Source organism: Neomonachus schauinslandi, chromosome 8 (genome assembly GCF_002201575.2).
Source record: "Neomonachus schauinslandi chromosome 8, ASM220157v2, whole genome shotgun sequence".
NCBI classification, from domain to species: Eukaryota; Metazoa; Chordata; class Mammalia; order Carnivora; family Phocidae; genus Neomonachus; species Neomonachus schauinslandi.
The window spans coordinates 93,475,707-93,496,332 of NC_058410.1; the positions used below are offsets into that span (position 1 = coordinate 93,475,707).

Consider the following 20,626-nt stretch of genomic DNA (forward strand, 5'->3'; position numbering starts at 1 on the left):
AAAGAAAGAAAGAAAGAAAGAAAGAAAGAAAGAAAGAAAGAAAGAAAGAAAGAAAGAAAGAAAGAAACTATTTTTGATAGTTCCCTCTGTATACCATCCAATCCACTAAAAACAGTTAATGTTTGGAGTTAGTTTAACACTTTCCCCAATTTTCATTGCTGCTTTCTACTGTACTAAATGGTTTTATATTTAAATGTTTAGAAAAAGAGAATCCTAAGTCTTCTTTTGCTATGCTTCTTTCTTAGATTAAACACTGCCAAAGAAAATCCCTTGAAAATAATATTAAATCCAAGAAGAATCTGGGAAAATATCCACATGCAGCCTAACACACCAATAGCATTACTAAATCTTTGTTGTCCCCCAGCTCTCATGTCATCCTGAGCTATAAATGAGTTGAGTGTATCTGCAGAATCCACCCTGTGGAGACAATCAGATTACTAGGAAGGTATTCCTAGAGCAGACTGCCGCAATAATAAACTAACCCACTCATCGCCCTACAATACCGGGAACTTAAAAGAAAACTCAAAACTTCACATAATAACTGGACTCAATAATCCTACCATGAAAAATGGTGATAATGGGTTATAAAACTAGCTTATGAATGAATATATTAATAGAATAAGTGGAATTAACTGTATGCCTTCCTATCATTTATATTCCCAATAACCAATGAGAGAAGAAAAGGAAATCATATCCCTAGTCAGTATTTTCTTCATTAAAGTGCAAAGTACAATACTGAGAACAATGTAGGCCTAGAATCTAAAGCAACCATGCTTTGCAAGATCTCAGAGTACTTTCAGTTTCTTCAAACCATCTGCTGAAATTATGTGAGGCAAACTGGACTATCTTAATTTTTCCGGTGCAACTCTTCTAACAGAATGTATTTTAAGAAAGAAAAGCCTAAAGGTACAAAAAAAAAAAAAAAAGAATCCTCTCTTTGTAGTAAGATGTAATTTCAAGTTAAATGTAAACTCAACAAGTCAAAACTTGCATTTCACAATTGCATTTACAACAATTAAATATATCAACTGTTCAATAGTCCAGTCTTTTGCTAAAATACATTATTAGGGATCACATAGAGACAGAGCTTTAGATATAAAAGTGTGACAAATTTCATTTTACTTATTTGGGACCAGCCACCCAAAAAAGAAAAAAAAAATCATCTACTCTGTGCCAAACATGGAAGTACCCAGGAATATAAAATACCATGTGAAAAGTGTTATAAGAGAAATATGAACAAAGAATGTGGAGACAGCTTCACAGATGAAGAGTCTTCACAAAAGAAGAATCTAAGCCTTAAACGTTGAAGTTCACCAAGCAAAGATGGAGAGGAAGGAAATCCTGGGCCCAGGAGTCAACCAAGGCACCAAGGCATGCAAGACATTGGAGTGTGGGGGGAATTCATCTAGTCTGGTGCTGCTAGAGCACGAGCACATGGGTAAAAATGGCAGGGGAATAGTTAGGACATGTGGGGAACGATTATGGGCTGCACTGAAAGTAAGCAGGAGAATGAGATGCAGGAAAGTGTGAGTAGAATGACAACTCAGGACCATGTGATAACCTGGAAGCAGGGACACAAGAGACTACTTGTGCTGGTGAGAGCCAACGGAGACTTTTACCAAGACAGTGGAAGGACAGAGAAGAAAATGGATCTGAGAGACATATCAGAGGAAAAATAAACAAGAAGTGGCAGCTGAGTAGATAGGGAGAGGATGATAAACTTGCTAATATGAAAGTTTGAGATAATGCTACTTAATAGAGAAAGGGAACACAGAGGGGTAGGGTTACAGGGAAAAATAGTGAGTTCTGGTTTTTTCCACATCCGGTGTGCAGTGCCTACAGGACTTCCAAACAGAGATGCTCAGTGTATGATTTGGGGCTGGGACTGCAGAGGAGGGGAACTGAGTATAAATGATTGTCAAATTTGTGAGAGGCTAAAGTCTTAGAGGCTGGAGCCTTTGCCTTTGACCACCTTGTTCCTAGTGCCTTGCATATTATCTGGCATATATCGTAGGACTCAATAAACTTTTATTATGTAATTCTATTTCTGAAGGAATGAGTATAAAAGGAAAAGATAAGGCATTAAAAAGAGAACCTTATAAATATACTTGGGGCACGATTATATGTAAAGACAGGCAAAAGTAGAGATTCCAAAAACAAGAACAAGAAAATATCAGAGGAAAGGAAGAGACCCAGGAAAGAGACACATCTTAGAAGCCAAAAGAGCACACAATAATGTGTAGGGGACAAAACAAGAGAGATCTAGTGTACAGGCTGGTAGCAAACAAAGAAGAAAGCTGACATGAAAATGCAAATTAATTTATTTCTAGAACATATTTAACCTATGCGGGCAGATCATCAGCTATAAACTAGTTTTAGGGACTGCAACATTTTAATCTGGTAATTAGTTATCACTTCTCGGCCTTTTGGCTAAGATCAAGTGTAATCTGGTACTTAGTTAACATTTATATTTGTAAGTGTCTCAAAAATATTCTTTATATTTAGCACTATAATCATGCAAAGATGGTCTCATTTAATCCGTTTAGTTAGTAAGACAAGTGGGACCTAGAGAGACATGTAACATGCTAGAGTTCCCACAAAACAGAAATCCCACAAAACTGAAAACTGCATTGTTCAACAATTTGTTACACATCCCTTCATTACATTGTTTTTCAATTTCAAGAGTCTTTCGTCCTAAACTATTTGTAAAAGCCTATCAGAGAGACAGTCCCACCCCCACTCCCTCTTAACGTTAAGTACCCTCTAAACTGATAATTTCCCAACACCCTCTCCTCTGGGGATTGAGATATTTTCTTCTCACATCTGTTTCTGATCTTCAAAGGGCCATTACATTTCTTGGAAATACTTCTCCAAAATGTAGAATCTCTGGCCAGAAACAAAACTTAATCAAATAAGTATCCAGAGAAAGAAAAAAAAAAAAAAAAAAACACTCAGCAGGCATCCACAGGGAATTTTAGCTCCAAGAATCATAGAAACCAATAGTTTCCAAAATCTTTAGAAATCATCTAGACCAAAAGATCCCAAGCTTTACTGCTTATTGGAGTCACCTGGGGAATTATTTATATATCAGTGCTTCTCAGTTTTTTCCTAACCCACTTGCATCAGAGCCTAAAGAGCTTCAAAGTGCGTCACAGAAATGCACAGATTTAAAGAAAGATAAATGTTATTGTTTGTTAATTTGGTTACTTGTAGTGAAATCAACTTACGGAGTCCATTAAAAAAAGAATAAATTCGGGGTGCCTGGATGGCTCAGTAGGTTAAGCATCTGTCTTCAGCTCAGGTCATGATCCCAGGGTCCTGGGGTTGAGTTGAGCTCCCTGCTCAGGGGGAGCCTGCTTCTCCCTCTCCCTCTGCCCCTCCCCCTGCTCATGCTCTTTCTTTCTCTCTCTCTCAAATAAATAAAATCTTTAAAAAAAAAAAAATAGAATAAACTCTGGGAGATGATATTGGGCAGGTGGATAGGGAAGAGGATATATTTCCAAGGGAGGAGAAATGGATTTTCTGACTCATGAACTTTGTAGAAAGTGCTAAGCCACCGTGGTATGGTACTTCTGGGTTCTCTTTCATAGCTGCCTACCTGCAGTCAAGGTGCATCTTGTCTGCTCTCTGCCATATGATAAGACTCTGTCTCTGTGGAGTGTGGCCTGTGGTTGGGCCGCTAAGTCTGCTTATGTCAGCAGTAAACTATTAAAATGTGTGCAGCCACACATCACTCAGGTCCTCGAATTGAGCTTCTGTTGGTTAAAAAAAAAAAAAAAAAGATGATAATCTCCCCAAGTGTCTAACTTCTATGTTTTTCTCTCAATATATTTGAGTTTGGGAGGGCAAGAAAAAAAAAGGTTTACTTGTTGGGCTCCTAAAATCCGCCTTCTTTTTCCATCTAGGCTTTACCTGGGTCACAAGTTTCTCTGTGTTTATGAGAATGTGTGTGTTGCAATATAAATTGATCCTCCAAAGTTATATCTCCAACCACACCTTCCTGAGGCTGTCCTGAGCCTCTAGACTGGACAGAAGTAACTTTTCCTCTGATACCCATTTGGAGTCCTCAACTTATTCCTTGCTAAAGTTTATTCCCACTTCATATACATATGTGACTGCAAGTTTTTTAGAGGGAAGAAGTATTATATTTCTCCTTTGTGTCTCTTGGTGCTTTCTTAGTGCCATTCACAGAGGAAGCAATTAATGACTGTGGATGCCCAAGTGGTCCTCCCAAGAAGCTCTGACATCCACAGTTGAAATGGTTTGTGAGTCACATTAATCTCACAGTCTACAAATCACTAACCTCTCCTCTTTTCCAGTTTGATCCATAGCAGGATACAAAGCTTATTGCTGTGAACTCCCGCCTCTCTACAGGGCCGCTTTGCCACTATAAGTTAGGTGCCAGTGTGCCCTTGAAGCACTTCTTCTGTCCATTTTACATACAATTATAGCCCTTCAGTTCACCACACATCAAGGGCCCTGGCAACCTGGTGTCATCCATTCTCATTGCACTATTGGCCAAGCGTCGCGGAATTGTGATAAGCTTGGCATGAATGCCTATGGAAGGTCTCTGTTTCCAAAACTCTTTACTAAACACTATTTGATGTAGAATAAAGCAAGCAGGTGTGGCAATGAACTCTTTCCTAAAGCCAAAAGAATATTGGCTGCTAAGAGGTCCAAATGTCACACCCATACCATAAATAGAGCAAATTTTGCTTTGTTGACCTTTGCATTCTTTAAAGGCTGAGTTCTCTTCTCCACTATAAAAATCTGTTAGAAAATTGCCTCTTGGAGCCAACTATAAAAACCAAAATATTTCTGTACAGTGTGGGCCCAGGAGGGGAGTGTTAAATAATTCCAACTTTTTCAATATGTTCCTAATGTTTTTCGTGTTTTGTTCAGGGAGGGCGATTAGGCATAAACCCTTCCAGCTGAACTGCAAAGGCATCAGGATGCAGTCTATAATTTAAGACATCCAATAAAGCTGACAAGCAAAGGTGCTGATGGAGACTTGGGGTTAAATAAGCTGGTGGAGTCAAAAATATCAGGATCCGGATACAAAGTAAACATTCAAGGTCGGGATGCAGGTTGAGGCTAATACGGGACACAGGCTCACGGGAGCATAGTTCACTGGCCACCAAAAGGCCAGGATAATCAGAGGCCGGTGTCAGAACAAAGCCTCTTCTCGGGCCATGTAGCACTTACCACTCCTCAGCATCCCTGAGTAGAACCAGTGCCGAGCTGAGTCGGGATGCCCTGCCAGAACCAAATCATCATAACCATCACTTTAGTGCCCAACTTATTCCAACAGGAAGAGCAAGTGACTTTAATAATATTCACTCAGTTGAGTAAGAGTCATATGATCTGCAGCGTGCCCGCCGCAGGCTTGTTGCACAAAATGGTGTGTGTTTGCATATACTTTCTCCCATCATTTATTTATTGTGTCATTCCTACCTGAATCTGTCCCTGCGAATTGAAAAGAGACGGCAGATTAGCACAGTGAACAGTACGCTTGGATTTACTCTCACTTTTTTCCCCCAAGAGAATCTGGCTCAACATCCTCCTCGAGACTTTGTATCTTAACCAACCTCTGTACGGTTCTGCTTGTCTTTGTGAGGCGGAGAAATGCTGGCATCTCCCGTGGATTAAAATAACTGTAAAAACCCTGATTTGAAAGGGCCTCTGGGTCCGCTGCCTGGCTGCTCCAGGCCGCTGAAGATTTTGAATTCTATTGAATTACAATCTCCTGTGGTCAGAGGCAGCGGCAGCGGCAGCGGCAGCGAGGGAGGGAGCACCGGGCTTTGGGCCCCTAGCAGCCCTGCCCTGAGCCTCTGCAGCGCTTCCCAGCCGCTCTCCGGCCTTTAGCAGCCGCAACAGCAACCCACCAGCCGAGGCTCCTCTCAGAAACGGCAACCCTCCCTCATCAGGGAGGCTTAGCTGCTCCACGTGTTCCCCAAAGCCCAGAGAGGCTCATCTCAGTCAAACATATGCATGCAGGCAGAGGGACAGAGGAGGGCTGCAAGAAATTGTGAAATGACGCCGCGCGCCACCCTGGAGAGGGAGAGTAAGAAATGAATAAAATACTCCCTTATACACAAGCGGTTACAAAAATCGCTCCCCTCTCCCCTTACGTGAGAAGACGTCCCTTCTTTGATATTTATTGAATTTTTTTTTCCGATAAACTTCCATCTTGGGCACAAAGTAATAACATGCAGAAGAGGCAGGAAGCTTAAGTGTGGAAAATGGCATGTGACTTCTGTCACTGTTAAAAATATGTAGTGATTTGCCGCCTTCTGTGATGCTATCAGTTTCATAAAAAGGAAGGCAACTTTCCGATAATGATACATTTTTTTAAAGATATATTTAGATCTTTGAGGTAAATTAAACTATTATATGTATAATGTGTTATTCAGCCTATGAAGTATATTATTATAAAGCTTAGAGAATATCCAATTCATATCTCTGCAAACTGCCAAGATAAAGTGCTTTTTACTTATCATAATTGATTCTTTCAGGATAAGTGGATGTAAATATACATATGCATGTTTGGATAATACAAATATTTTCCAATTAACTAAATTTGAAATGCAATAAAATTTTTACATGGTTTTCTTTTTAGATTTTCTTTTAATTTTAATTCATTAGCCAGTGTAGCGGGATAGCAAATATTTAACTCACAAGTCAAATCACATGTGCAGAGAAAATGTAATTTCTTGATTTGTCTGTAATTAATCAGCCTTCCTCTCAAGCTGGTTGGCAAGGAAAAAAATAACCTACATGTCCAATCTGTTTATCTCATTTCTGATCCTGTAGTTTAAATAGTACCTTTTAGTATCACTCAGTTTCTTTTGGATAAAAGTGCTTCTCAGAGGCTTTCCCTCCTTCTGCTTCTCTCCTTGAGTTTGCCTCTCAAGTTTGGGGGTGAAGTAAGACTTGGGATCTCTTGGCTTTAGGGCTAGTTGTGGTTCTTAGAGCCATAATGAGTCTTTGTATCACATCATACTTTGGGCCCTTTGGTGTCAAGGACCAGGATATCCCTTCACTGACTGGAGATCTCTGGACCTTCTGTCATTTAAAGATGACTCTGTCTGGTATAAGTTGTAGTTTATTTTCTTCTAGGTCAGGGCCTGGTAGTGTTCCTAGGGTGATTCAGCCTCAGCTCAGTTTTGCAGTAGTAGTTAGACTCCTTTGAGGTCTACACTGGACTTCCCAGATGTTACACAAAGTGAAATAAGCCAGTCACAGAAAGACAAATACTGCACGAATCCACTTGTATGAGATGTCTAAAATAGTCAAACACATAGAAGCATAGAATACAGCAGTAGAGGGTTAGGGAAAATGAGGAGTTGTTAGTGGATATAAAGATGCAGTTGCAAGATGAATAAGTTCTAGAGATCTGCTGTACAACATGGTACCTATAGTAAACAATACTGTATTGCACGCTTAAAATTTATTAAGAAGGCAGATCTCATGTTAAGTGTTCGTCACACACACACACACAAAGAGACACAAGGAAACTTCTGGAGTTAACGGTTATGTTTATTATCTTAATTATGGTAATGGTTTCAGGGATGTACACATATGTCCAAACTCATCAAATTGTATACATTAAATAAATATATTTTTTTTGCATATCAGTTATACCTCGATAAAGGATTAAGAAAATTAAAATAAATAAACTGGACCTCCCATTTGGCCTCAGCTCAGATGGTTCACTCTCTAGCCCCCCTTGCCCTGGCCCACTTCTCAGCCACTTCTGTATCCAACTATGCCATACTGAAACCAAGAGCAAATTGGGAAATTAAAACTTGAGAGATTGAAATCTCCAGAATCCAAACAGAAAAACCCAGGGAAGGGAAATTGGAACACATACCCAATCAATTCCCATTTTTCTCACCTCTTCCTCTTCCATAAATCCCCTTAAGTTTTGCTTTGAAAACATTTCCCCTAGCCCTTGCCCTCCTACCACCAAGCAACAAGACTTGTATTTTTTCTGTCATTGATGGAAATGTTAAACTATGACAGAATTCTATGCACAGGGGTCTTTCATAGTTGTTTGTTAGATATTTTATAGCAAGTGATAAATTTTATAAAAATGATTTTCCCCGGATCTCAAAATTTACTTGAAAATCCCAATTTGCATATTAAAAATTGGCCATTATCTTATTCTTTCTCTGCATTACTTGTAACGAACACTATATTTCTCATATAGGCAACTTGACCTTGGGGGAAGACCCAGTCTTCAGAACTTGGGAGAAGATCTAGTCCTCAATTAAACAAAAAAAAGGATATTACTAAAATGTAAAAAAAAAAAAATCCCATTAATTGCTCAAGGCAAACTTAGATTGCATTCGGAAATTAGTGGGCTATCCTCTACATCTCTGCTATCTTAAGTGATTACTATTAGCTTATTAAATTTAAAACACATTTAGAACCAGCCACTTGGTAGAGAATGATGTATCTAAAAGAAAGATTAAAAGAAAGAAAAGTTTTCCAGAGAAATGTACTCTTCATCTTTGGGGACTTAACTATTATATGAAATAAAAATAGTATCAACAGCGGTCTTCCAACCCTATGCAAAGAGCCACAAGAGAGATGGCCAATTAGAAACTACCCTGCTTCTCCTAGCCCTCTGCTATAGACTGACTGTGTCTTCCCCAAAATTCATACATTAAAATCCTAACCCCTAATATGATGGTGTTAGAAGGTAGTGCCTTTAGGAGGTGATTAGGTCATGAGGTGGAGCCCTCACAAATTGGATTTAGTGCCCTTATAAAAGAGACCCCAGAGAGCTCTCTACCCACTTCTGCCATGTGAGGACATGGTGAAAAGGTAGCTGTCCATGAACCAGAAGTGGGTCCTCACCAGACACTAAATCTGCCAGTGCCTCAGTCTTAGACTTCCCAGCCCTCAGAGCACTGAAAAATAAATTTCTGTTGTTTGTAAGCCAGCCAGTCTATGATATTACATTATAGCATCTCAAAAGACTAAGACAACCTCCTCGGGTTGAGTCTCTGAGAAAAGCTCTGACTATAGAAGTTCCTCTGCTCCACATCCAACCAGAGGGGATGACACAGCACTCATCCACTTTCTTTTAATTAAAGGCAGATTTTCTCCAGTTCTGTGAAACATCAAGACCAAGATCATGAAAGCAATGTAATTCTCAGTGTACCTTGTAGAATGACTCTTTTCTGGAGCTTTGTCATTATAGTGGCTTTTCAAACAAAAACTACAGTAGAAAATATATAACTTTAAATAATCTAACATCCTAGCCATAAAACTGAATCATTAGAAGCTTCTGGTTTGCCTGGAAGAGCTAATTCACATTAAGCTGGTGAAGAGTGTAATGGAGACTCCTGGGGCCCATAATATCCTTTTCTTCTCTTCTGGGCATCCAGCTAAACTACATTTTCAACTCTCTTGCAGTTTGGCTAAGACCATGTGACTCATTTTTGGCCAACAGTATGAGTGAGAGAAATATATGCTATTCTGTGTCTGAGTCATAAATATAACCCACACAAGACTAATCCAGCGGTCAGCAAACTATAGCCTGGTGGCTAAACCCAACCCACCATATGTTTTTGTAAATAAAGTTTTATTGGAACAAAGCTATAGTTATAGCTGCTTTTCTGTTATCACGGCGAATTTGAATAATTGCAACAAAACCATGGGGCTCACAAAATGCAAAGTATTAACTATCCAGCCCTTTACAGAAAAAGTCTGCAAACCCTGCTCTGGTCCCTCTCTCTTCCCGCTATGCAGTAACTGTAGAGGCTATGTTTGAAGATGTTGGCCCCACAATGTAAAAGAAGTCTGAATTCTTGAATTACAGCATGTAACAAAGCTCATCCTACCCCGCTGGGCTTTATGTGAATGAAAAATAAGTTTTTATCGTGCAATGCCACAGAGATTTTAGAATTATCTCTTGCAACCACTAGCATCACTTTCCCTGGAAACCCAAAGGCCATCATGATTATACCTGTGTGCTTTTGGTTGATCATTGACATGCAAACTGGAAGTGTGTCACTTTATAAAGGAATCACTCAAAATACCTTCCTTATCAATTCCTGTGACATTACACAGACTCACCCAACTTTTAACTGCACGGGATCCAAACTAGCAGATGATTTTAGAAAAGATCTATGTGTTCTCAGTCTGCAAAAGTAAAAATTCTGCTGGCTTAGGATAAAATTAAGAGGGCAGGTGACTCTCAAACTCTCTAGGTATCAGTGTGGATTCCTAGTCCCCACACATTGAACAAGACTGTGGAAGGGCATGGCTCCCAACGGGAGCACTTCTCAATACATTTACCAGAGGGCAGTTTACCTGGAAGGCCACATATGGGAAAGATGTTGATCACTGCCACCCAGTGTCTCCCACACGAGACTCAGTTGTGATAGACAAGGACAAGCCCTTTGCAAATGTTACATATGGATTTCCCTAGCCAAAACAACACCTGTTCTTTTTTCAACATGGCAGGAATTTCCAAGATTCTTAGTCACATCATCTGATGTGCACTTGAAAACTACAGTTTAGATCCTAAGGTAGAAGAGAGAGCATCTTAATCAAGACCCAGAGGTTTCCTGACTCAGAGAACATGGAAAAGTAGACCATAAAATGACTCTAAGACCTTCATTATCTCATTTCTGTGCAGCATCTGTAGCTGGAAGAAACACAAGATCGCTTTCAATGGAGCCAAGTAACTCTTCTGACAGTGGGGCATCGATAAGAGGTTAGCCTTGAGAATGAGTTCTCACTAGGACCAGTGTGTCTTGATGATGAGAATAAACTTCTTTCTACAAGCCAGTGCCAGGGAAGTCAGAAGGGTGAAACAAAGCAGTCAGGAGCATAAGCACATTTCAGATTTTAAGTTGTCCCTTATTGGGTGGTTTTGGATAAAGAAAAAAAAAAAGGGCAAAACAACAGGAAAGATAGCAAAACAAATCTAAAATTATGCAATCCAAAAAAGGAGGAAGAGATTCTAGATGCTCCAGAGCCTACACTATCGAAGACTATTAAATTATTGACAAAATCTCCCCAAGCCTGTTTTTCAGCACACATGGGAAGCTAGCTATATATCATTACCTTCGAACTGTGGTATAAGTGTTAATCTAAGCATATTGGTTTTTAACCAGAATTGTACTTGTGAAAGGACACATAAACATTCATTCTGGGTACCAATGTCCTCATGAGAAATCTCTTTAAAATGTATTTCTTTGTACAGAACATATATAGGGAAAAGTATTATTTTACCTAGGCAAGTTTTTATGGTAGTTATTCTCAGAAGAAACCATTTATTATCTTTTAATCTTTTTTATTGAGTATGATACACATACATTATATTAGTTTCAGGTGTACAACATAATGATCTGCTATTTGTATAGATTGTGAAATGATCACCACAATGATCTAGCTATTATTTTTTAGTCTTACGAGGAGACTGGTCATCAATCATGACAATGCAAAAAACAGACAAGTAAACAAGCACTTTTTGTCAAAGTATACCCCCCCTTGTTCCCCTCCCCCCTTGCAAGCATCACTTCCCTCTGTTACATGAGGAGAGAATAGGTGGGTTTTCTGTGAGTCCTTCCCGAACTGCCTGTTCCGCAGTCGCTCTCACCATCAGGGGCTGTCTCTGACACTTAGAACAGCAGAGTGGACCTGCCTGGCACCTCCCAGGCCCCTGGGATGGAGGTTGTTCCTTTGTTATATCTCTGGAGAGCTTATGTGGGGCAAGTCACATTTCCCTTTACTCTCACTTTCTCCTTAACAACTCTACCACACCCAGCTATACAGGAGTAGTCAACTTCACTCAAGGGTTGAAGAAATTTAAGAAAATTATGCATGGGAGAAAACTGAAACTATATAGTAAACATGGCTTTTCTGATAGTCCAAAGGAAAAACGTCCTGAAAAATAAACCTTCCTGGGACTCCTTGCTTGGTCACTTCCCACTCATAACCTTTCTCTGCTCTTCTGAGGTCTGCATGCTTCTGCCTCCCTTGCATTCCACTCCCAACCCTGCATGTGGCTGGAGACCCACCTCATGGCAAATTCCACTGTATGCCCACAGGTACTGTTTTCAAACCAGATTCATCTCTTTTTTTCCATGCAGTGCACGTCTCCAAATCAGATTAATTTGGCCTAGAATAAAGTCTTGGAGGGCTTCAGCCGTGTGATCAGTGGTGGTATTTGGCATTCTGCATTTGAAGAATAGGCCCGAAGAATGAGGTATAACATAACATTGATACTCCAAAGATCTCCAGGACAGAGGACACTTCAAGTCTCGTGCCCTTCAAAATTTCTCCACCAGGTGACTTTTGATCACATCTTTTTATTTTCCCAGCCATTGAAATATTTGCTAACCTACACACACAAATACATACACCATCACAATCATACAGACCTCTTCATAAGGTAAGCATTAGTTCTCTGAGAAAGTACAACGCTAAACAGTGTTGTCATTTTGTAAAAGTCTTTCCTTTTTTCTTTGGAATTTCCCCACCCTGATGTCAAATTATGTCTGCTCAGACCTGCTGAGAATATAAAATAGCCATGGCTCAGCTATCCTTCTCTTAATAGCTGCTCCCTTAATAGCACAATGACTGGCCTTGGGTAAATTTCCAAGTTTGGAGGCAGCAAGACAGCTGGGCCTGATTCACCTTCTCCTGCCTTCCAGTTAAAAGACTCCTGAAAGCAGAAAAAGACTCAAAGTTGTAAGAGAATTTAAATAAACAATATCAATGAAGGAATTACCCAGTTTGGGAAATAAGTTATCTCTAAATACAAAGCAAATGAATGGATTTGAGAAATGATTAGCACACAAGTCATGTCTAAAGCATTTCCATATGTGGAGATAAGAGGTGAAAAAAAACTTCCATTACACCTAATTTATACATTTGAAACTGTAACTATAGCCCAGGTAGCTGAGAGTCACTCCCCACCACTCCCATTATACAAAGAAGCTCTTTACCAAAGGAAGTTTTTTGTTTTTTTAAAGATTTTATTTATTCATTTGACAGAGAGAGACAGGGTGAGAGAGGAAACACAAGCAGGGGGAGTGGGAGAGGGAGAAAGTAGGCTTCCCGCTGAGCAGGGAGCCCGATGTGGGGCTCGATCCCAGGACCCTGGGATCATGACCTGAGCTGAAGGCAGACACTTAACGAATGAGCCACCCAGGTGCACCCCGAAGGAACTTTAGTATCAGTGTCTCTTTATATCCATTCAGGAGACCACAGCTCCCAATAAAATAGTACAGGGCAGGGGCACAGCACTTCCTCAGCAGTGACACCAGGAGTACAGCTCTGGTGGTTAAGAATCATAATTCATTGCAACGGTTGACAATTATGATGAAGGCAGTATAGTTTAGCAGTGAAGATTATTAACACTAGAGTCAGATAGATGTGAGTTCTAGTCCTGACTCTTCTGCTTACTAGCTATGTGACCTTGGGAAAATAACTTCAGCTTCCTGAGTCCGTTTCTTTATTTGTAAAAAGAGGACAATACCTCTATGATTGTTTTTGAAGAAAAAATGAGTTAATTTAAGAACTTGTCACAGTGTCTGCCGCATGGTGAGCATTTAATAAATAGTATTCAAGAGCAGATAGAATAATCAAATAGTTTAAAACACAGGGTTGAGAGCCCAAGCTTCCCTTCCAGCAGGTGTGATTAGGTTCAGCTAGGTATGACTAAATTCTGGCCAATAGTGAGCAGAAATAATGTGAGGGGCATTTGGATCATGTACTTAAGGAGAGGTCTTCTTTCCCTCTCCTTTCTGCTGCTAGGTGAAATGGAGACATGGTAGTGAGCCATTTTGAACCATACAGATTAGGGCAACACACTCGAGATCGTGAATTAACAAGACCTTGCTCTTCCTGCTCAAACTTAAACTAATTATACTCTATGCCTGATCCACAGCTTTCATTCTGAGACTACCTGCATTTCTCCCCGTAGGTGATTCTTTTTGTTCCCAAATGTCACATTCTTCTCTTATGTAATTCCCTCATTTTGTTTCATTAAGGAAAAATACATGAAAGGCAAACTCTCTATGTCCCTACAGGTCTCAAAATGGTTTTCTCTTCATGTTGCGTGATAGTTTGACTAGGTATAGAAGTTGAGGTTGAAATTCATTTTTGTGCATTTTTTAACATACTCCTCTGCTCTCGAGAATCCAATGTTTCCCTTGAGAAGCCATATATTCATTTAATTTAGCATTTAATAATTCTCTTTCAGGCGCCTGGGTGGCTCAGTTGGTTAAGCGACTGCCTTCAGCTCAGGTCATGATCCTGGAGTCCTGGGATCGAGTCCCGTGTCGGGCTCCCCTGCTCAGCGGGGAGTTTGCTTCTCCCTCTCCCGCTCCCCCCCCTTGTGCTCTCTCTCTCTATCTCATTCTCTATCTCATTCTCTCTCTCAAATAAATAAATAAAATCTTTAAAAAATAATAATAATAATAATTCTCTTTCATTTGAAGAGTCCTGTCATTCTTTAGTTGTGAGAAACTACATGCTTTTATTCCATTTATAACTTTCTCTGTTGAATCTTTCTGCTCTCTCTTTCTGGAAGTCCTATTATATGTTGAAATTTCTGGAATTATTCTGTATGTCTCTGAACTTTAACTCCTATTTTCCCTTTATCATCTTATTTTATACTACAATGTTTCCTTAATTTTTTCTTCCAATTCTTCTATTGAAATTTTATATTTGTAAGTATAATTGTATTTACCAAGAATTCTTTATTGTCTGTAAGTATGGATACATTTTCTTAACTATCAAGTCATGCCAAACTCTTTATATGGACTATCTTATTATTTCCCGAAATCATTCTCTGTGGAATAAAGAACAAATATTATTACTTTACAGATAAGGAAAAGAAGCTTAGCAAAATTACATTAATCATAAAAGATCATTTTTTTTCAGATCATAAAAGAAGAAAAATTTTTTTTAAAGATTTTATTTATTTATTTATTTGAGAGAGAGAGAGAGAGAGAGAAACAGCATGAGAGGGGATAGGGTCAGAGGGAGAAGCAGGCTCCCTGCCGAGGCAGGAGCCCAATGCGGGACTCGATCCCAGGACTCCGGGATCATGACCTGAGCCGAAGGCAGTCGCCTAACCAACTGAGCCACCCAGGCGCCCAAGAAGCAAATTTAAGTGATAGAATTGGGATGCCCACTCAAGTAGTCTGACTTTAGAATTAACAATTTTAATGACATTATAATACTCTTATTTTCTTCAGATAGAATACAATAGGCTGAATAATGAACCCCCAAAGATTTCCACATCCTAATGCCCCCAATCTTTGAATGTGTTACATTTCATGTCCAAAGGGACTTAATAGATGTGATTAAGTTAAGGATCTTGAAATAGGGAGATTATCCTGGATTATCCAGGTGAGTCCAATGTAATCACTGTCCTTAAAAGATGAAAGAGGGAGGCAGAAGGTTAAGAAGAAGCAGAGATCCAAGTCATGTATTGCTGGTTTTGAAGACAGAGGAAATAGTTATAAGCCAAGGAATGCAAGCAGCTTCTAAAAGCTAGAAGGGACAATGAAATATATTGTCCTCTAGAGCCTCCAAAAAGAATGAATCTGTATGAACTCATTTTGGACTTCTGAATTCCAAAACTATAAGACAGTAAATTTGTGTTGCCTTAAAATGCTTATTCTGTGGTAATTTGTTGCAGCAATAATAGGAAACTAATATGTAGATCTTGCATATTTTGGTTAGAGTTATTCCTGGATGTTCTAAGCTTTTTAGCTATTTTATTTTATTTTTAAAGATTTTATTTATTTATTTATTTATTTATTTATTTATTTATTTATTTATTTAAGAGAGAGAGAGAGAGCGCACGCATATGTTGAAGCAGGGGGAGGGGCAGAGAGAGAGGGAATCCCAAGCAGATTTCCCACTGACTGTGGAGCCAGCCACAGGGCTCAATGTCACGACCTATAGATCACCACCTGAGCCAAAACCAAGAGTCAGACACCCAACCAACTGTGCCACCCAGGGGCTCCACTTTCTGGCTATTTTAAGGGACATCCTTTCATCAATTACATTGATGAAAATTCCATTTCTAAATGATGACATCTTTGAAGTATATTGATTTTTGTATATTGATTGGATGACAAGCCATCTTCCTTAATTCTTTTAAAAACCCTAATAATTTTGGTTAAAAATTTTAATAGGAAATCTTAATGTCAGGGTTCCTGGGTGGCTTAGTTGGTTAAGCATCCATCTCTTGATTTCAGCTCAGGTCATGATCTCAGGTTCATAGTCTGCACTGGGTGTGGAGCCTGCTTAAGATTCTCTCTCCCTCTCCCTCCACTCCTGTCCCCCACTCCGCTGCTTGTACACACACGTTCTATCTCTCTCTCTTAAAAAAAAAAAAAAAACTTAACATCTGAAATTACCCATTTCTTCCTCACATTTGTGTGTGTGTGTGTCTCTGATCTATTTATCGATTATTTCTTGCTCTATTTATTGGCTGAACAATATTAACAGTGATAATTTCTGATTTTAATGGCAATGCTCATGATATTTCAAATTTAAGTATATTTGATGGACTTGACTTTTTAATATATTATTAAGGCTATTTGTGCTTATGTTTAGAAATAAAACAGATCTGTAATTCCCTTTTTGTAGTATCCTTGTTCAGTTTTCCTATTACTGATACACAAATCTTGCAGTATTGGCAAGCCCTCCATCTTCTCATATAAAATAACTGTTTCCTTATTTTAAATAGAAATTGCTCTTAAATTCTTCTGGCCAGGTACTTTTTATATGGATAAATTTCTGACTACCTTATCAATATTTCTATCAAGAAACATTTTTAATAAGAGTTATCAGCTCCTATAAATTGTTGGGTAGCATATTTTGTTAGAAAATATTCCATTTCCTATAGATTTTATATTTCTTAGCACAGCAATGTTCATGTGGTGATTGACTAGCTTCAGAAAAAAAATCCCCAAAATTGTCTATTTAATCTGATTTAAAATTGATCAGTTTAACTAAACATAAAATAGTTTCTTGCTACTGTGATCACCAAAGACAGAAGAATTAGAATTTTGGTCATGCCGTATTAGTCTGGTCCAAAGTTGCCAAAGTTATATAACCAGTCTACAATAAATATATTTGAAGCGGGAATTTAATAATTAAAAATAAATAAAAATAATATTTAAAATAATACTTTTTCAGAATTATTTTTTTGTAATGCAAAGAAGAATATTATAAAATATTTTGCAGAAGGATAAACACCCTGATTTTTGCTTTAAAGTGAAAAGTGTATCTTTCCAACCAGTATTTTTATAATTAAACACTAGTAATACAAGTTCCACAGTGAGATCTACTATACATCTCTACATAACATCGACTTTTTCAGGTCTTGCTTTCTAAACTATAAGCATCTTAACGTCAAGGAGTCCCAATGCCTAGAAAGGTGTCCAGATCATAAGCACAGAGGATCAAAACCAAATGAATGAATGGAAAAATACATGGAGATCACAAATACAAGTAGCATTTATTCATTATTTCACTATGCGCTACTAAATACAAAGAGCTTTGATAAAATAATTCCTTCTCTCAAGTATTTTAAGAGACTAAATTTAAGACTAAACTTTTGGCATTATTTTCATTACAAAAATATACATTTAGAGAAAACTTTTAACTTAAAAGTTTTGTAATTTCAAAATTCACTTATAATTAAGAAGATTAATTTTCTTTATTTGAGAAGTACTAAGCAAACAGAGAATGTGATTTTTGCCAATTTAAACAAGACATGATTTCACATACTCTAATACCCAAGATCTCTTTTTGTGATTGCATGTAGTAATTACTTTTGGTCTTAAAAAACAATACATTTTACATGACCACAAAGAAATCACAAGTGTGAATGACTTGGATATACATGTATGTAAATGTATTGTCCATGAACTCCTCAAAAACAAAAATCGTACTTTGTTCACCATTTTTATCCTCAGTCCTAGTACCTTGCCTGACAAAATGGATCGGAGATTAGAAGTAAGAAAAATGCAGGAAAGGAGGGAAAACAGCAGAAACACAGGAAGATAACATGCAGCAGTGTCTGGCCCATAGTAAATAATAAATACTTAATGCGTGAAAAATAAATGAATTAAAAAAAAGAAATAAGAAAAGAATGGGTTGAGGTAAAAGGCTAGGTAGCTGAGTATTTATTGTGAGAATTTTATAAACCAATAAAATGCATGACTTTTTATAATATTACCAGACAAATGTTAAACTATTTTATTTTTCATGTTTTGTTTTGGTTTTTTTTTTAAAGATTTTATTTATTTATTTGACAGAGAGAGATCACAAGTAGGCAGACAGGCAGGCAGAGGGAGAGGGAGAAGCAGGCTCCCTGCTGAGCACAGAGCCCGATGTGGGGCTCGATCCCAGGACCCTGGGATCATGACCTGAGCTGAAGGCAGATGCTTAACCATCTGAGCCACCCAGGTGTCCCTCATGTTTTGTTTTTATAAAGACCTATGAAAGAAAACACTTGGCAAGGAATTAAATGGTATTCCAGAAGGAATTGTCTTAAAACACTTACAAAATAAAATTTTATGTTGTTTTAATTAAGACTGAGGAAAAAGATGTCATAAAGCTTTTCTTTTGTGTCTCAAAGAGAATCTACAAGCTCAAAAATCTATGAAAACCTTGGGAACTCATGAGTAATGAGTTCTCAAAATTAAAAGAGAGATGTTTTGTTTATTTAAGTGGAACTTGGAAAGTATGTTTCATTCCCATGATTCCTTGGAAAGCATGTTTACCAACTTACAGTTCTTTCTTTAAAAAGTATGTAAGATGAATTACAATAGGTTTATGATAGGAAAGGAATGGAGAGGGGATGCTCCAAAGTATAATTTTTGGTTACTATTTATTGAAACGATACCTTGGTTAATGACCAATTCAAACTTATTTTTGAATAAACAGTGCCATAAAAAAGCTGAATTTAAATGAGATTTAACTTTGGCATTAACTTGCTTTATGAATTTCAATACAGCATAGATTATTCCTCTGTGTAGTTCTTGAAGGTAGGGTAAACCCATTAAAAATATTTGGATACAGAAGGAAATGAGTCTTCTTTCTCCACAACTGCACTAAGAATTTTTTGATACAAATGATTTTTTATGACATATGACATAAATTTATATATGTTTTATGTCATATAAATATTTGTATATATTCATATATTTAGGTACAAATGATTTTATCAGTTTGTTTTTATCATGCCCAATGGAAGGCATGTATTTCCTTTTTTTTTTTTTTGGCCAGTTCTAACGTCTCTAGGTATAAACTCTTGCAGATTGGCTAACCCAACCAACTGTTCTCCCTTTCTCAATCCACCAAGCCCTGTCAATTCTATCTCTGGCAACTCTCTGGCTCCTTCTCTCCATTCCCATTGCCTTAACTGTGGCATCCTCATCACTCCAAACATCACCACAAGCTCCAATCTTATCTCCCTAAACCCTCTCAATCCACCCTTAACATGCAGCCTAGATGGGTTTTCTAGAAAACAAGCTCTCATAATACCTTCTTACTTAAAACTCTTTGTGGTTTCCTGTTGCCAAGATTGGGATAGGAGAACCTCCCAACCCTGTCTTACAAGGCCTTTTTCAATCCAGATACTACCCAACTTTCCAAGCTCATCTCCTGCCCCTTCTGTTCCATAAACCCACTTAATTGTCCTTACAGCCAGACTGTCAGCCTTCTGAACACAGCAAATCTTTTCATATCTACCTGCCTTGGAAGGCTCTTATTGCCCAATCCTATTTGGTAGACTTTTGTTATTCAAGCTCCAAGTTCAACTCTTGATTGATGGGAGAGCAGGATTTACAATTTACTCCTTTTCAAGTTATAACTCATTACATGGTAGGAGACTGAGATAGGTCAACCTCAGTAACATGAGAGAGTTTTAATATAAAAACACTGCACTAGATTCTCTTCTTGCTATGCCAGATTCTCTCTCTTTCTCTCTCTCTCTCTCACACACACACACACACATTCTCATAGCCCATCTTAGTCCATTCAAGTTGCCATAACAAAACACCATAGACTGGGTGGTTTAAGCACCACAGTTCTCACAGCTCTGGAAGCCGGGAAGTCCACAATCAAGGTGCTGATGAGGTAGGTCCTTTCTGCAGCCTCTCTTCTTACCTTACAGGCAGTTGCCATCTCATAATGTACTTACATGACCTCTTTTTTGTGCGCACAGAGAGAAAGAAAGAGAGAGACAGTTATCCTTCTGGTGTCTCTTCTTACCAGGGCATTACTCCCATTATGAGGGTCCCACCCTATTGACCTCATCTAACCCCAATTACCTCCCAAGGCACCCTCTCTAAATAACCGTCACACTGAGGTTTAGGGCTTCAAATAGGACTGAACACAAATATTCAGTGCATCACAGCCCCAAATCTACAAAATAAATAGCATTTAATACCTTGCATGACTTGAGCTCTAGGCATCATGTATTCTTGGAATACATATCCAGTATGGATACATACTGGAAAGTATTCCCACTAGTTGTACTACTCCTCAGTTCACAGTTATATAATAAAAGGTTGACATTATCCACAGTTCTTTTTTATCTTACATTGTCTTCCTTCCATTTACTATT

At 38.3% G+C, this 20,626-nt stretch overlaps 1 pseudogene; it reads left to right on the top strand.

Annotated features, from left to right (window-relative positions):
• The first annotated feature begins 2,410 nt into the window (after positions 1 to 2,410).
• On the top strand, positions 2,411 to 2,533 carry LOC123325662 (annotated as a pseudogene).
• The last annotated feature ends 18,093 nt before the right edge of the window (positions 2,534 to 20,626 follow it).